The sequence below is a fragment of the Mobula hypostoma genome, chromosome 2 (assembly GCF_963921235.1).
Source record: "Mobula hypostoma chromosome 2, sMobHyp1.1, whole genome shotgun sequence".
Classification (NCBI taxonomy): domain Eukaryota; kingdom Metazoa; phylum Chordata; class Chondrichthyes; order Myliobatiformes; family Myliobatidae; genus Mobula; species Mobula hypostoma.
In genome coordinates, this window is record NC_086098.1 from 8225514 (window position 1) to 8240124 (window position 14611).

The following is a 14611-nucleotide window of genomic DNA, read 5'->3' on the forward strand; positions in this document are numbered from 1 at the left end:
TCGGCCCTTCGAGCCTGCAACGCCATTTATTATGATCATGGCTGATCATCCAACTCAGAACCCCGCCCCAGCCTTCCCTCCATACCCCCTGACCCCTGTAGCCACACGGGCCATATCTAACTCCCTCTTAAACATAGCCAATGAACTGGCCTCAACAGTTTGCTGTGGCAGAGAATTCCACAGATTCACCACTCTCTGTGTGAAGAAGTTTTTCCTAATCTCGGTCCTAAAAGGCTTCCCCTCTATCCTCAAACTGTGACCCCTCGTTCTGGACTTCCCCAACATCGGGAACAATCTTCCTGCATCTAGCCTGTCCAATCCCTTTAGGATCTTATACGTTTCAATCAGATCCCCCCTCAATCTTCTAAATTCCAACGAGTACAAGCCCAGTTCATCCAGTCTTTCTTCATATGAAAGTCCTGCCATCCCAGGAATCAATCTGGTGAACCTTCTTTGTACTCCCTCTATGGCAAAGATGTCTTTCCTCAGATTAGGGGACCAAAACTGCACACAATAATCCAGGTGTGGTCTCACCAAGGCCTTGTACAACTGCAGTAGTACCTCCCTGCTCCTGTACTCGAATCCTCTCACTATAAATGCCAGCATACCATTCGCCTTTTTCACCGCCTGCTGTACCTCCATGCCCACTTTCAATGACTGGTGTATAATGACACCCAGGTCTCGTTGCACCTCCCCTTTTCCTAATCGGCCACCATTCAGATAATAATCTGTTTTCCTATTTTTGCCACCAAAGTGGATAACTTCACATTTATCCACATTAAATTGCATCTGCCATGAGTTTGCCCGCTCACCCAACCTATCCAAGTCACCCTGCATCCTCTTAGCATCCTCCTCACTGCTAACACTGCCGCCCAGCTTCGTGTCATCCGCAAACTTGGAGATGCTGCATTTAATTCCCTCATCCAAGTCATTAATATATATTGTAAACAACTGGGGTCCCAGCACTGAGCCTTGCGGTACCCCACTAGTCACCGCCTGCCATTCTGAAAAGATCCCGTTTATTCCCACTCTTTGCTTCCTGTCTGCTAACCAATTCTCCACCCACACCAATACCTTACCCCCAATACCGTGTGCTTTAAGTTTGCACACTAATCTCCTGTGTGGGACCTTGTCAAAAGCCTTTTGAAAATCCAAATATACCACATCCACTGGTTCTCCCCTATCCACTCTACTAGTTACATCCTCAAAAAATTCTATGAGATTCGTCAGACATGATTTTCCTTTCACAAATCCATGCTGACTTTGTCCGATCATTTCTCCGCTTTCCAAATGTGCTGTTATCACATCCTTGATAACTGACTCCAGCAGTTTCCCCACCACCGACGTTAGGCTAACCGGTCTATAATTCCCTGGTTTCTCTCTCCCTCCTTTTTTAAAAATTGGGGTTACATTAGCCACCCTCCAATCCTCAGGAACTAGTCCAGAATCTAACGAGTTTTGAAAAATTATCACTAATGCATCCACTATTTCTTGGGCTACTTCCTTAAGCACTCTAGGATGCAGACCATCTGGCCCTGGGGATTTATCTGCCTTCAATCCCTTCAATTTACCTAACACCACTTCCCTACTAACATGTATTTCACTCAGTTCCTCCATCTCACTGGACCCTCTGTCCCTTACTATTTCTGGAAGATTATTTATGTCCTCCTTAGTGAAGACAGAACCAAAGTAATTATTCAATTGATCATAAGTTTGAATCATAAGTTTGATTTGCTAATTGTCCTTATGTAATGAATAAACTGGAAAATCATGTTGTATTTATTCATATTTACTCTATTTCACATTATATTTGAATGGAGTATATTTATTTATTTCCTGCCCTTTGAGCTCACCACCCAGCAATCCCTTGATTTAATCCAAGCCTAACAATGGGACAATTTATAATGACCAATTAGTCTACCAACCAGTATGTCTTTGGAATATGGGAGAAAATTCCACTTGTCCCTCCGAAATTGTATAGAAGAATTCTGAAGAGAAAATATCTGTCTATTTATTTATTTGTTTGCTTGTTTGTTTGTTTGTTTATTTAGCGGTACATTGCGGCATAGGCCTTTCAGCCCAATGAGCCGCACTGCCAAGCAACCCACTTACCTAAACCTTCCCGAACTACAAAACAATTTACAATGGACAACTCACCTACTAACTGATATGTCTTTGGACTGTGTCAGGAAACCCACACAGTCACAGGGAAAACTTACAAACCCCTTTTGGGCAGCGATGGGAATTGAACTCAGGTTGCCTGTACTGTAAGGCTTTGTGCTAATCTCTAGGCTACCATGCCACACCAAGAATTAAAACATAGAAACACAGAAAACTTACAGCACAATATAGGTCCTTCGGCCCATTCATAGATCCTGCTTCTCAGGATCTTCTCCATCAACTTACCAACTACTGAAGTAAGACTCACTGATCTATAATTTCCTGGGCTATCTCGACTCCCTTTCTTGAATAAGAAAGAATACTTGCAACCCTCCAGTCCTCCGGAACCTCTTCCATCCCCATTGATGATGCAAAGATCATCGCCAGAAGCTCAGCAGTCTCCTCCCTCGCCTCCCACAGTAACATGGATTACATCTCATCCGGTCCCGGTGACTTATCCAACTTGATGTTTTCCTAAAGCTCCAACACATCCTCTTTCTTAATGTCTATATGCTCAAGCTTTTCAGTCCATTGTATGTCATCCTTACAATTGCCAAGATCCTTTTTCGTAGTGAATACAAAAGAACTGTATTCATTAAGTACCTCTGCTATCTCCGTCAGTTCCATACACGTTTCCACATCTCTCTCTTGATTGATCCTAATCACTCGTATCTTATCCTCTTGCTCTTTACACACTTGCAGAATGCCTTGGGGTTTTCCTTAATCCTGTCCGCCAAAACCATCTCATGGCCCCTTCTGGCTCTCCTAATTTCATTCTTAAACTCCTTCCTGCTAGCCTTATAATCTTCTAGATCTCTATCATTACCTAGTTTTTTGAACCTGTTGTAATCTCTTCTTTTTTTCTTGACTAGATTTACAACAGCCTTTGTACACCACGGTTCCTGTACCCTACCCTGTCTCATTGGAACATACCTATGCAGAACTCCATGCAAATATCCTGTGAACATTTGCCACATTTCTTTCATACGTTTCCCTGAGAAAATCTGTTTCCAATTTATGCTTCCAAGTTCCTGCCTGATAGCCTCATATCTCCCCTTACTCCAATTAAACATTTTCCTAACTTGTCTGTTCCTATCCCTCTCCAATGCTATGGTAAAGGAGATAGAATTGTGATCACTATCTCCAAAATGCTCTCCCACTGAGAGACATGAAACCTGACCAGGGTCATTTCCCAATACCAGATCAAGTACAGCCTCTCCGCTTGTAGGCTTATCTACATATTGTGTCAAGAAAACTTCCTGAACTCACCTAACAAACTCCACCCCATCTAAACCCCTCACTATATGGAGATGTCAATCTCCCACCCTCCATCCTCACCACATTCTACAGAGGTTGTATTGAGAGCATCCTGAGCAGCTGCATCACTGCCTGGTTCAGAAATTGCACCATCTTAGATCTCAAGACCCTGCAGCGGATAGTGAGGTCAGCTGAGAAGATCAGCGGGGCCTCTCTTCCCGCCATTACAGACATTTACACCGGACGCTGCATCCGTAAAGCAAACAGCATTATGAAGGATCCCACACACCCCTCATATAAACTCTTCTCCCTCCTGCCATCTGGCAAAAGGCACCAAAGCATTCGGGTTCTCATGACCAGACTATGTAACCGTTTCTTCCCCCAAGCCATCAGACTCCTCAATACCCAGAGCCTGGACTGACACCAACCTACTGCCCTCTACTGTGTCTATTGTCTTGTTTATTATTTATTATAGTGCCTGCAGTGTTTTGTTCACATAATGCAGTCCTGGGTAGGTCTGTAGTCTAGTGTAGTTTTGTTTTGTTTTACGTAGTTCAGTGTAGTTTTTGTATCGTTTCATGTAGCACCATGGTCCTGAAAAACGTTGTCTCATTTTTATTGTGTACTGTACCAGCAGTTATGGTCGAAATGACAATAAAAAGTGACTTGACTTGACTTGACTTGATATTTGGGAAATTAAAATCTCCCACCACAACAACCATATTATTATTACACCTTTCCAGAATTGTCTCCCTATCTGCTCCTCGGTGTCCCTGTTACTATTGAGTGGTCTATAAAAAATGCCCAGTAGAGTTACTAAGCCCTTCCTGGTCCTAGCTTCCACCCACAGAGACTCCGTACACAATTCCTCCACATCTTTCTCCTTTTCTTAGCCGTAACACTATCTCTGATCATCAGTGCCACACCCCAACCTCTTTTGCCTCCCTCCTTGTCCTTTCTGAAACATCTAAAGCCTGGCACTCGAAGTAACCATTCCTGCCCCTGAGCCATCCAAGTCTCTGTAATGGCCACAACATCATAGCTCCAAGTACTGATCCACACTCTAAGCTCGTTCGCTTTGTTCATAATACTCCTTGCATTAAAATAGACACATCTCAATCTATTGGTCTGAGCACATCCCTTCTTGATCACCTGCCTATCCTCCCTCTTGCACTGCCTCCAAGCTTTCGCTATTTGTGAGCCAACTGCCTCTTCCTCCATCTCTTTACCTCGGTTCTCACCCCCCAACAATTCTAGTTTAATGGCCTTTGCAAACCTCCCAGCCAGGATATTGGTCCCCCTCTGATTCAAGTGCAACCTGTCCTTTTTATACAGGTCACACTTACCCCAAAAGAGGTCCCAATGATCCAGAAATCTGAATCCCTGCCCCCTGCTCCAATCTCTTAGCCACACATTCATCCTCCACCTCATTCTATTGCTATACTCACTGTTGCATGGCACAGGCAGTAATCCTGAGATTACTACCTTTGAGGTCCTGCTTCTCAACTTCCTTCCTAACTCCCTGTAGTCTGTTTTCAGGACCTCCTCCCTTTTCCTACTTATGTCATTGGTATCAATATGTACCATCTCCACTGGCTGTTCTCCCTCCCACTGCAGGATATCGTGGATGCAGTCAGAAGCATCCTGGACCCTGGCACCTGGGAGGCAAACTACCATCTGTGCTTCTTTCCTGCGTCCACAGAATCGCCTGTCTAACCCCCTAACTATAGAGTCCCCTATCACTGCTGCCTTTCCCTACCCTTCTGAGCCACAGGGCCAGACTCTGTGTCAGAGGCACAGCCACTGTTGCTTCCCCCAGGTAGGTTTCCCCCCCAACAGTACTCAAACTTATTGTTAAGGGGGACAGCCACTGGGGTACTCTCTAGCATCTGACTCTTGCTTTTCCCTCTCCTGACTGTTACCCACTTGTCTGTCTCCTGAGGCCCCGGTGTGACCACCTGCCTATAGCTCCTCTCTATCACCTCCTCACTCTCCCTGACCAGACAAAGGTCATCGAGCTGCATCTCCAGTTCCCCAACGCGGTCCCTAAGGAGTTGTACCTACTCATTTCCATTGGGAAACTGTTTTACTAATTTTAAGTAGGGAGTATAATCTGGAGGTAGATCTTTCTTTTTAGGGTCACCGTTGTAACGTAGTGGTTAGCGCAACACTCTTACAACTCAGGTCATCAGAGTCTGGAGTTCCATTCTAACATTGTCTGTGAGGGGTTCGTGTGTTCTCCCCGTGTTCGCATGGGTTTCCTCCCACACTCCAAAGGCGTACCAGTTGGTAAGTTAATTAGTCATTGTAAGTTATCCTGTGATTAGGCTCGGATTGAATTGGGGAATTGCTGGCCTGTGCGGCTCGAAGGACCGGAAGGGTCTACTCCTCGCTATATCCTGATAAATCAATAATAAATAAACAACAAAGAATAGTACAGCACCGGAACAGGCCATTTGGCCTGTAAAGTTGTGCTGAACTAATTATATTAGTAATCAAACTGCTAACTAATCTCTTCTGCCTTTAGAACATTGAACAGTACAGCTTAAAAATTAGGTCCATTCAGTGAAAAGCCATTGATTCTTGTGAGGTTATTCTAGCTATTGAAATGTTCCTGCTCGTACCTCACAACATTGTCCCAAGAGGACTCATACAGTGCTGTAATGTTCTCTGCTCATACAGAGGAAACACAAGCCGTCACTGGGAGAACATGAAAACCTCACACGCACAGCGGCAGTGCTCAGGACTGAACGTGGGTCTCTGGCGTGGTGAGGCAGTGGCTCTGCCAGCTGCAGCACAATGTCTCCGATACCACAATGTCTGTTCTGCTGAGCCATTTGGTCTGGTAAGAATGCTGCACTCCATGCAGAGAACTGATTTTCTGGAGCCTGGTTCAATGGTATGATCCATTGGACGTTTTACTTGCTGGATGCTTCTTGCATTTTTAAGTAGATTATTCCTACACACATAAATATTTTAGCACGTCTGCACTATTCATATGTGCTAAAACATGTAAAAAGGTCTCCACTGACAGCTTGTGTTGATGAAGGGTCTTGTCCCGAAATAACGACTGTTTATTCTCCTCCATAGATGCTGCCTGACTTGCTGATTTCCTCCAGCAGTTTGTGTGCATTGCACTGTATTTCCAGCATCTGCAGAATCTCTTGTATTTATGATCCACTGACAGCTTTGTGAGTTTCTCCAGTATGCAGATTCAGATTATTTATTACACATACGATACTGTGCAAACATCTTAGACGCATTGACAGTATACAGCTAGCGTTCCTGAGACATTTGCACAGTGCTGTAGTAATTTTATGTACTGCACTGTACTGGTGTTGTAAAAAAATTTCATGACAGCTGAGTGATGATAAACCTGATTCTGATATGGGTCTCTGTTGTGGACTGAGAGTGGGAAGGGGGCAGGGAGAGGGGATTCATGGTAGGGAAAAGGAGAAGACAGAGGGGAGGGAGCGGGAAGCACCAGAGAGACATTCTGCAGTGATCTATAAACCAATATGGTGTCTGCACCCTCACCACCCTCTCCCCCAACATTCCTTTTCTGCCACCTATCCCACACCCTTCCTGTGCACTCCACCCACGTCATTTCCAACATTGCTTGCTCCCACCAGGCTTATAAATTCGCTCTCAACTCCATGTTGACAAATACAGTACCGTGCCAAAGTCTCTTTCCCATCTTTCCCACCCAACCGCTCACCCACGCTCACACCCAGACAACCGCTCACCAACACTCACACCCAGACAACCGCTCACCAACACTCACACCCAGACAACCGCTCACCCACGTTCACACCCAGACAACCACTCACCCAGACAACCGCTCACCCACGCTCACACCCAGACAACCGCTCACCAACACTCACACCCAGACAACCGCTCACCCACGTTCACACCCAGACAACCACTCACCCAGACAACCGCTCACCCACACTCACACCCAGACAACCGCTCACCCACACTCACACCCGGACAACCACTCACCCAGACAACCACTCACCCAGACAACCGCTCACCCACGCTCACACCCGGACAGCCGCTCACCCACACTCACATCCACCCAACCGCTCACCCACGCTCACATCCGGACAACCGCTCACCAACACTCACACCCAGACAACCGCTCACCCACGTTCACACCCAGACAACCACTCACCCACACTCACACCCGGACAACCTCTCACCCAGACAACTGCTCACCCACGCTCACACCCAGACAACCTCTCACCCACAGTCACACCCGGCCAAGGCTCCAACCCCAGGACTGGCTGCCACTGGGCCTCCAGTCATTGTCTGTACTCTGTACAGAAAGTGGCACCCAACCACTTAGTCTGTTTGTGTAAACATAAATCTAAATGTCCGATTGATTTCAGCACAGAAGTGTTCCTCTGAATTTCCTTCAAATTGAATAGAGGGGTGTCCTTTTGGAACAGAGATGAGGAGTAATTTCTCCAGCCAAAGAGTGGTGAATCTGGAATTTTTGCCACAGGCAGCTGTAGAGGCCAAGTCTTTATGTATCTCTAAGGCAGAAGTTGATAGATTTTTGATTGGTCTGGGCATGAATGGGTGCGGTGAGAAGGCAGCAGACTGGGGCAGAGCCATGTCCAATTGATTTTGTCCGATTGAATAGGAAAGCCATGCTGAGACGGTGGAGTAGACTCAATGGGCCAACTGGCCTAATTCTGCTCCTATATCTTATAGTTCTATATCTATGGTCTTATAGTCTTAAAGAAATGTATTAATCTTAAATTACATCTAGTGCACACTTTATTAGTTACCTCCTGTACCTAATAAAGTAACCACTGAGTATATGTTCATGGCCTTCTGCTACTGTAACCCATTCACATCAAGGTTCTTCTGCATATCACTGGTGGAATATGAGTTTATTTTAGTTACTGTCACCTCCTTGTCAGCTTAAACCATTCTGGTCACTCTCCTCTGACCTCTCTCATTGCCCACCAAATTGCCTTTCACTGGATTTTGTTTTTTTTTGGCTTTTCACGCTATTCTCCGTAAATTCTAGAGAATGCTGTGCCTAAAAATCCCAGGAACCATAGAACCATAGAAACTACAGCACAGAAAGAGGCCCTTTGGCCCTTCTTGGCTGTGCCGAACCATTTTCTGCCTAGTCCCACTGACCTGCACACGGACCATATCCCTCCATACACCTCCCATCCATGTATCTGTCCAATTTATTCTTAAATGTTAAAAAAGAACCGCATTTACCACCTCGTCTGGCAGCTAATTCCATACTCCCACCACTCTCTGTGTGAAGAAGCCCCCATTAATGTTCCCTTTAACCTTTTCCCCCCTCACCCTTAACCCATGTCCTCTGTTTTTTTTCTCCCCTTGCCTCAGTGGAAAAAGCCTGCTTGCATTCACTCTATCTATACCCAGCATAATTTTATATACCTCTATCAAATCTCCCCTCATTCTTCTACGCTCCAGGGAATAAAGTCCTAACCTATTCAACCTTTTTCTGTAATTGAGTTTCTCAAGTCCCAGTAACATCCTTGTAAACCTTCTCTGCACTCTTTCAACCTTATTTATATCCTTCCTGTAATTTGGTGACCAAAACTGAACACAATACTCCAGATTCGGCCTCACCAATGCCTTATACAACCTCATCATAACATTCCAGCTCTTAACTCAATACTTTGATTAATAAAGGCCAATGTACCAAAAGCTCTCTTTACGACCCTATCTACCTGTGATGCCACTTTTAGGGAATTTTGTATCTGTATTCCCAGATCCCTCTGTTCCACTGCACTCCTCAGTGCCTTAACATTAACCCTGTATGTTCTACCTTGGTTTGTCCTTCCAACGTGCAATACCTCACACTTGTCTGTATTAAACTCCATCTGCCATTTTTCAGCCCATTTTTCCAGCTGGTCCAAGTCCCTCTGCAGGCTCTGAAAACCTTCCTCACTGTCTACTACACCTCCAATCTTTGTATCATCAGCAAATTTGCTGATCCAATTTACCACATTATCATTCAGATCATTGATATAGATGACAAATAACAATGGATCAGCAGTTTCTGAGATACTCAAACTACCCCATCTGGCACCAACAATCTTTCCACGGTCAAATTCACATTCTTCCCCATTCTGATTTTCATCTGAACAGCATCTGAACCTCTTGACCATGTCTGCATGCTTGTTTTTATGCATTGAGTTGATGCCACATGATTAGCTGATTAGATATTTGCACTGATGAGCAGGTGTACAGATGTACCTAATAAAGTGGCCACTGAATGTATCATGTATAACACAACAATATACATTACAACAAACTTCTACAGGAAGAGTTGCCTCCAAGTCTGTCTCTTACTGTAAAACAAGTGTTTCCTTGCAATTTGTCACTATCTTTCAACTCATTCAAAAGTGTTATTAAATTTCCTTTTAGTTTTTATCGCCTACAGAACATATTGTCTTTTTCAAACCTGGTCCTAGCAATATACACACAAAATTCTGGAAGAAGTCCAGTGTTTGGTTGGTGGCACGGTAACGTAGCAATAAGTGCAATGTTGTTACAGCATCAGTGACAGGGGATCAATTCCTGCCGCAGCCCGTAAGGAATTTGTATATTTTTATATATTTGTATATTTGTAAGGAATTTGCATGGAGTTGGAGGAAGTGTATTGGCATGGATAGTGGATTGGTTAACCGATAGAAGACGGAGAGTTGGTATAAATGGGTGTTTCTCCGGTTGGCAGTCAGTGGTGAGTGGGGTGCTGCAGGGGTCGGTGCTGGGCCCGCAGTTGTTTACCATTTACATTGATGATTTGGAAGAGGGGACTGAGTGTAGCGTAGCAAAATTTTGCTGATGACACTAAACTGAGTGGAAAAGCAAATTGAACAGAGGATGTGGAGAGTCTGCAGAGGGATATAGATAGGTTAAGTGAGTGGGCCAAGGATTGGCAGATGGAATACAACATTGATAAATGCGAGATCATCCACTTTGGAAGGAATAATAGAAGAGCAGATTATTATTTAAATGGTAAAAGATTGCAGCATGCTGTTGTGCAGAGGGACTTGGGAATGCTTGTGCATGAATTGCAAAAAGTTGGCTTGCAGGTACAACAGGTTATTAAGAAGGCAAACGGAATGTTGGCCTTCATTGCTAGAGGGATTGAATTCAAGAGCAGGGAGTTCATGTTGCAACTATACAGAGTACTGGTGAGGCCACACCTGGAGTTCTGGTCTCCATACTTGAGGAAAGATATACTGGCTTTGGAGGCAGTGCAGAGGAGGTTCACCAGGTTGATTCCAGGGATGAAGGGGTTAACCTATGAGGAGAGATTGAGTCGCCTGGGACTATACTCTCTGGAGTTCAGGAGAATGAGAGGGGATCTTATAGCAACATATAAAATTTTGAAAGAGATAGATAAGATAGAAGTAGGAAAGTTGTTTCCATTGGTAGGTGAGACTAGAACTAGGGGACATTGCCTCAAGATTCAGAGGAGAAGATTTAGGATGGAGATGATGAGAAACTGTTTTTCCCAGAGAGTGGTGAATCTGTGGAATTCTGTGCCCAGGGATGCAGTTGAGGCTTCGGCACTAAATATATTTAAGATACAGTTAGATAGATTTTTACATAGTAGGGGACATAAGGGCTATGGAGAAAAGGCAGGTAGATGGAGCTGAGTTTATGGACAGATCAGCCATGATCTTATTGAATGGCCTACTCCTGCTCCTATTTCTTATATTCTTATGTTATTTTCCTGCTACTGCATTTATTTCCTCCGGGTGCTCTGCTTTCCCCCCATATTCTGAAGACATATGGGTGACTAGGGTAATTGGTCACATGGGTTTAATTGGTCAGCGTGGCCTTATTATGCACTGCTGCTTCTGGTGATGAAACGCTTCGAGAAGTTGGTCGTGGTTAGAATCAATTCCTGTCTAAGCAAGGACCTGGACCCACTGCAACTTTCCTATTACCACAATAAGTCTGCAGCAGATGCAAACTCACTGGCTGTCCACTTAGTCTTGGATCACCTGAAAAATAGTAATACATATACCAGGCTGCTATTTATTGACTACAGCTCAGCATTCAACACCATCATACTTTCAGTTCTAATCAAAAAGCTCCAAAGCCTGGGCCTCTGTACCTCCCTCTGCAACCGGATCCTTGACTTCCTCATTGGGAGACCTCAGTCTGTGCGGATTAGAGATAACATCCCCCCCAGCTGGCTATCAATACTGGCAAACCTCAAGGATGCATGCTTAGCCCACTGCTCTATTCTCTCTACACCCACAACTGTGTGGCTAGGCACAGCTCAAAAGTCTTCTATAAATTTGCTATTGTGGGCACGTGGCCAAGTGGTTAAGGCATTGGACTAGTGACCTGAAGGTCGTGAGTTCGAGCCCCAGCCAAGGCAACGTGTTATGTCCCTGAGCAAGGCACTTAATCACACATTGCTCTGCGATGACACTGGTGCCAAGCTGTATGGGTCCTAATGCCCTTCCCTTGGACAACATTGGTGTTGTGGAGAGGGGAGACTTGCAGCATGGGCAACTGCTGGTCTTCCGTACAACCTTGCCCAGGCCTGTGCCCTGGAGAGTGAAGACTTTCCAGGCACAGATCCATGGTCTCACAAGACTAATGGATGCCTTATTATTATTATTATTATTATGTTGGCAGATTTCAGATGGTGACAAGTGAGATAGGTCAGATGGTTGAATAGTATTGCAACAACAACCTTACTCTCAACATTAGTAGGATCAAAGAATCGATTGTGGGCTTCAGGAAGGGGAAGTCAATGTAACAGACACCAGCCATCAAAGAGCAATCAGACATGGAAAGAGTGAGAAATTTCAAGTTCCCGGGGGTTAACATCTCTGAAGAATCATGCTAGCAGTTACAAAGAAGGCATAACAGTGGTTATATTTCAATAGGAGATGGAGCAAAATTGATATGTCGCCAAAGACATTCACAAATTCCTACAGATGTACCATGGAGAGCATTCTAACTGGTTGCATCACCATCTGGTATGGGGGTGGGGACACTGTACAGGATCGGAAAAAGCTGCAGAAAGTTGTAAACTCAGCCAGCTCCATCATGGGCACCAGCCTCCCCATCATCCAGGACACCTTTAAAAGGCGATGCCTCACAAAGACGGCGTCCATCATTCAGGGCATTCCATTTTCTCATTGCTACCACCAAAGAGGAGGTACAGGAGCCTGAAGCCATACACTCAATGATTCAGGAAGAGCTCCTTCCCCTCCGCCATCAGACTTCTGAACAGACAATAAACCCATGAACACCACCTCAGTATTTTCCGCTCTCTTTTTTGCCCTACTTAATTAATTTTTTTTCCAAATGATTCAAATGGTTCCATTTTAATATCAGAGTATGTATACAATATACAACCTGAAATTCTTACTCTTTGCAGACATCCACAAAACCAGAAAAGAACCCCAAAGAAAAGCAACAGAAAAACAGAACAACAGAATTATTTCCCCTTCTCTTCATTTCCCCATTCTAGCTCCCTTCTTAGCTCTTACCTCTTTTCTCACCTGCCTATCACCTCCCCGGGTCCTCTCCTCCTTTCCTTTCTCCCATGGACTGATTTCCTCTCCTATCAGATTCCTTCTTCTTCAGCCCTTTACCTCTTTCACCTATCACCTCCCAGCTTCTTACTTCATCCTTCTCCCCCACCCGCCTGGCTTTACCCATCACCTTCCAGCTTATCCTCCTTCCCCTCTTCCCTCCTTTTTATTCTGGCATCTTCTCCCTTCCTTTCCAGTCTTGATGAAGTGTCTCAGCTCTAAATGTTGACTGTTTATTCATTTCCACAGATGCTGTCTGACCTTCAGCATTTTGTGCATGTTGCTCTGGATTTCCAGCAATTGTGGAATATGATAGTGCTGGATGTTAGGCTGCTTGAAACTGTTATTTCACAGCTCAGGCACTTGGTTTTCCCCCTCAGATCACCTAAGAGGTGACATCAAACATCCCAGGAACATGCTTCAGAGAGGTTCCAGTAGAAGTTTCTTGTTAGGAACAGGACTATGCTCACTTCTAAATTACTTATAACAAAGGAGAATATGTACTTAGTTCATAATCAATTATGCATAGAGGTCGTGGTTGTACAGGAAATGATGGCCTTCTGCCAAATGTATTTAGTCATTTACGTTATCAAAATTGACATTAGTGTTAATGTTAATGATCCTCCACTAGCTCCAACAATGTCCTTGGAGAAAGCCCTTACCTACGTTGAAAACTACAGGGAAGTTATTATGAGGTGAATTCTCTTTACCATCATCAACCTCTCAAAGATTTGCAGACATATATCTGAAGCGCTGCATACACAGTGCCCCCAGCATTGTTAAAGGATCTTCCCATCCTTCCCACAATCTCCCTGACCTCCTGTTGTCAGGCAGAAGGTCAGTATAAGAGCCAGTCTTTGTTATTTATTGTTTTTCATAAATTCTTCTGTATTTATTTCTTGTAAATGCCTCCAAGAAAATGAATCTCAGCATAGTGTATGTTGAAGTACCTGTATATGTACTTTGATAATAAATTTACTTTGAACTTTGAGAAGTGGTAAGATGGGAATGGAAAGAGAAGGAGGGAGAAAGAGTTTACTAAAGGGAGAGATTGAGAGCTTGTCTTGGGAGTCAGAAGAAACTCGGCCTTTTCTCCTTGGAGCGGCGGAGGATGAGAGGTGACTTGATTGAAGTGTATAAGATAATGAGACGCATTGATCGTGTGGATAGTCAGAGGCGTTTTCCCAGGGCTGAAATGGCTAACACGAGAGGGCAGTTTTAAGGTGCTTGGAAGAAGGTGCAGAGGACATGTCGGGGTAAATTTTTTACGCAGAGAGTGGTGAGTGTGTGGAATAGGCTGCCAGCGACGGTGGTGAAGGCGAAAACGATAGGGTCTTTTAAGAGACTCCTGGATAGGTACAGGGAGTTTAGGAAAATAGAACGTAGAACATAGAACATAGAATAGTACAGCACAGTACAGGCCCTTCGGCCCACAATGTTGTGCCGACCCTCAAACCCTGCCTCCCATATAAGCCCCCACCTTCGATTCTTCCATATACCTGTCTAGTAGTCTCTTAAACTTCACTAGTTTATCTGCCTCCACCACTGACTCGGGCAGTGCATTCCACGCACCAACCACTCTCTGAGTAAAAAACGTTCCTCTAATATCCCCCTTGAACTTC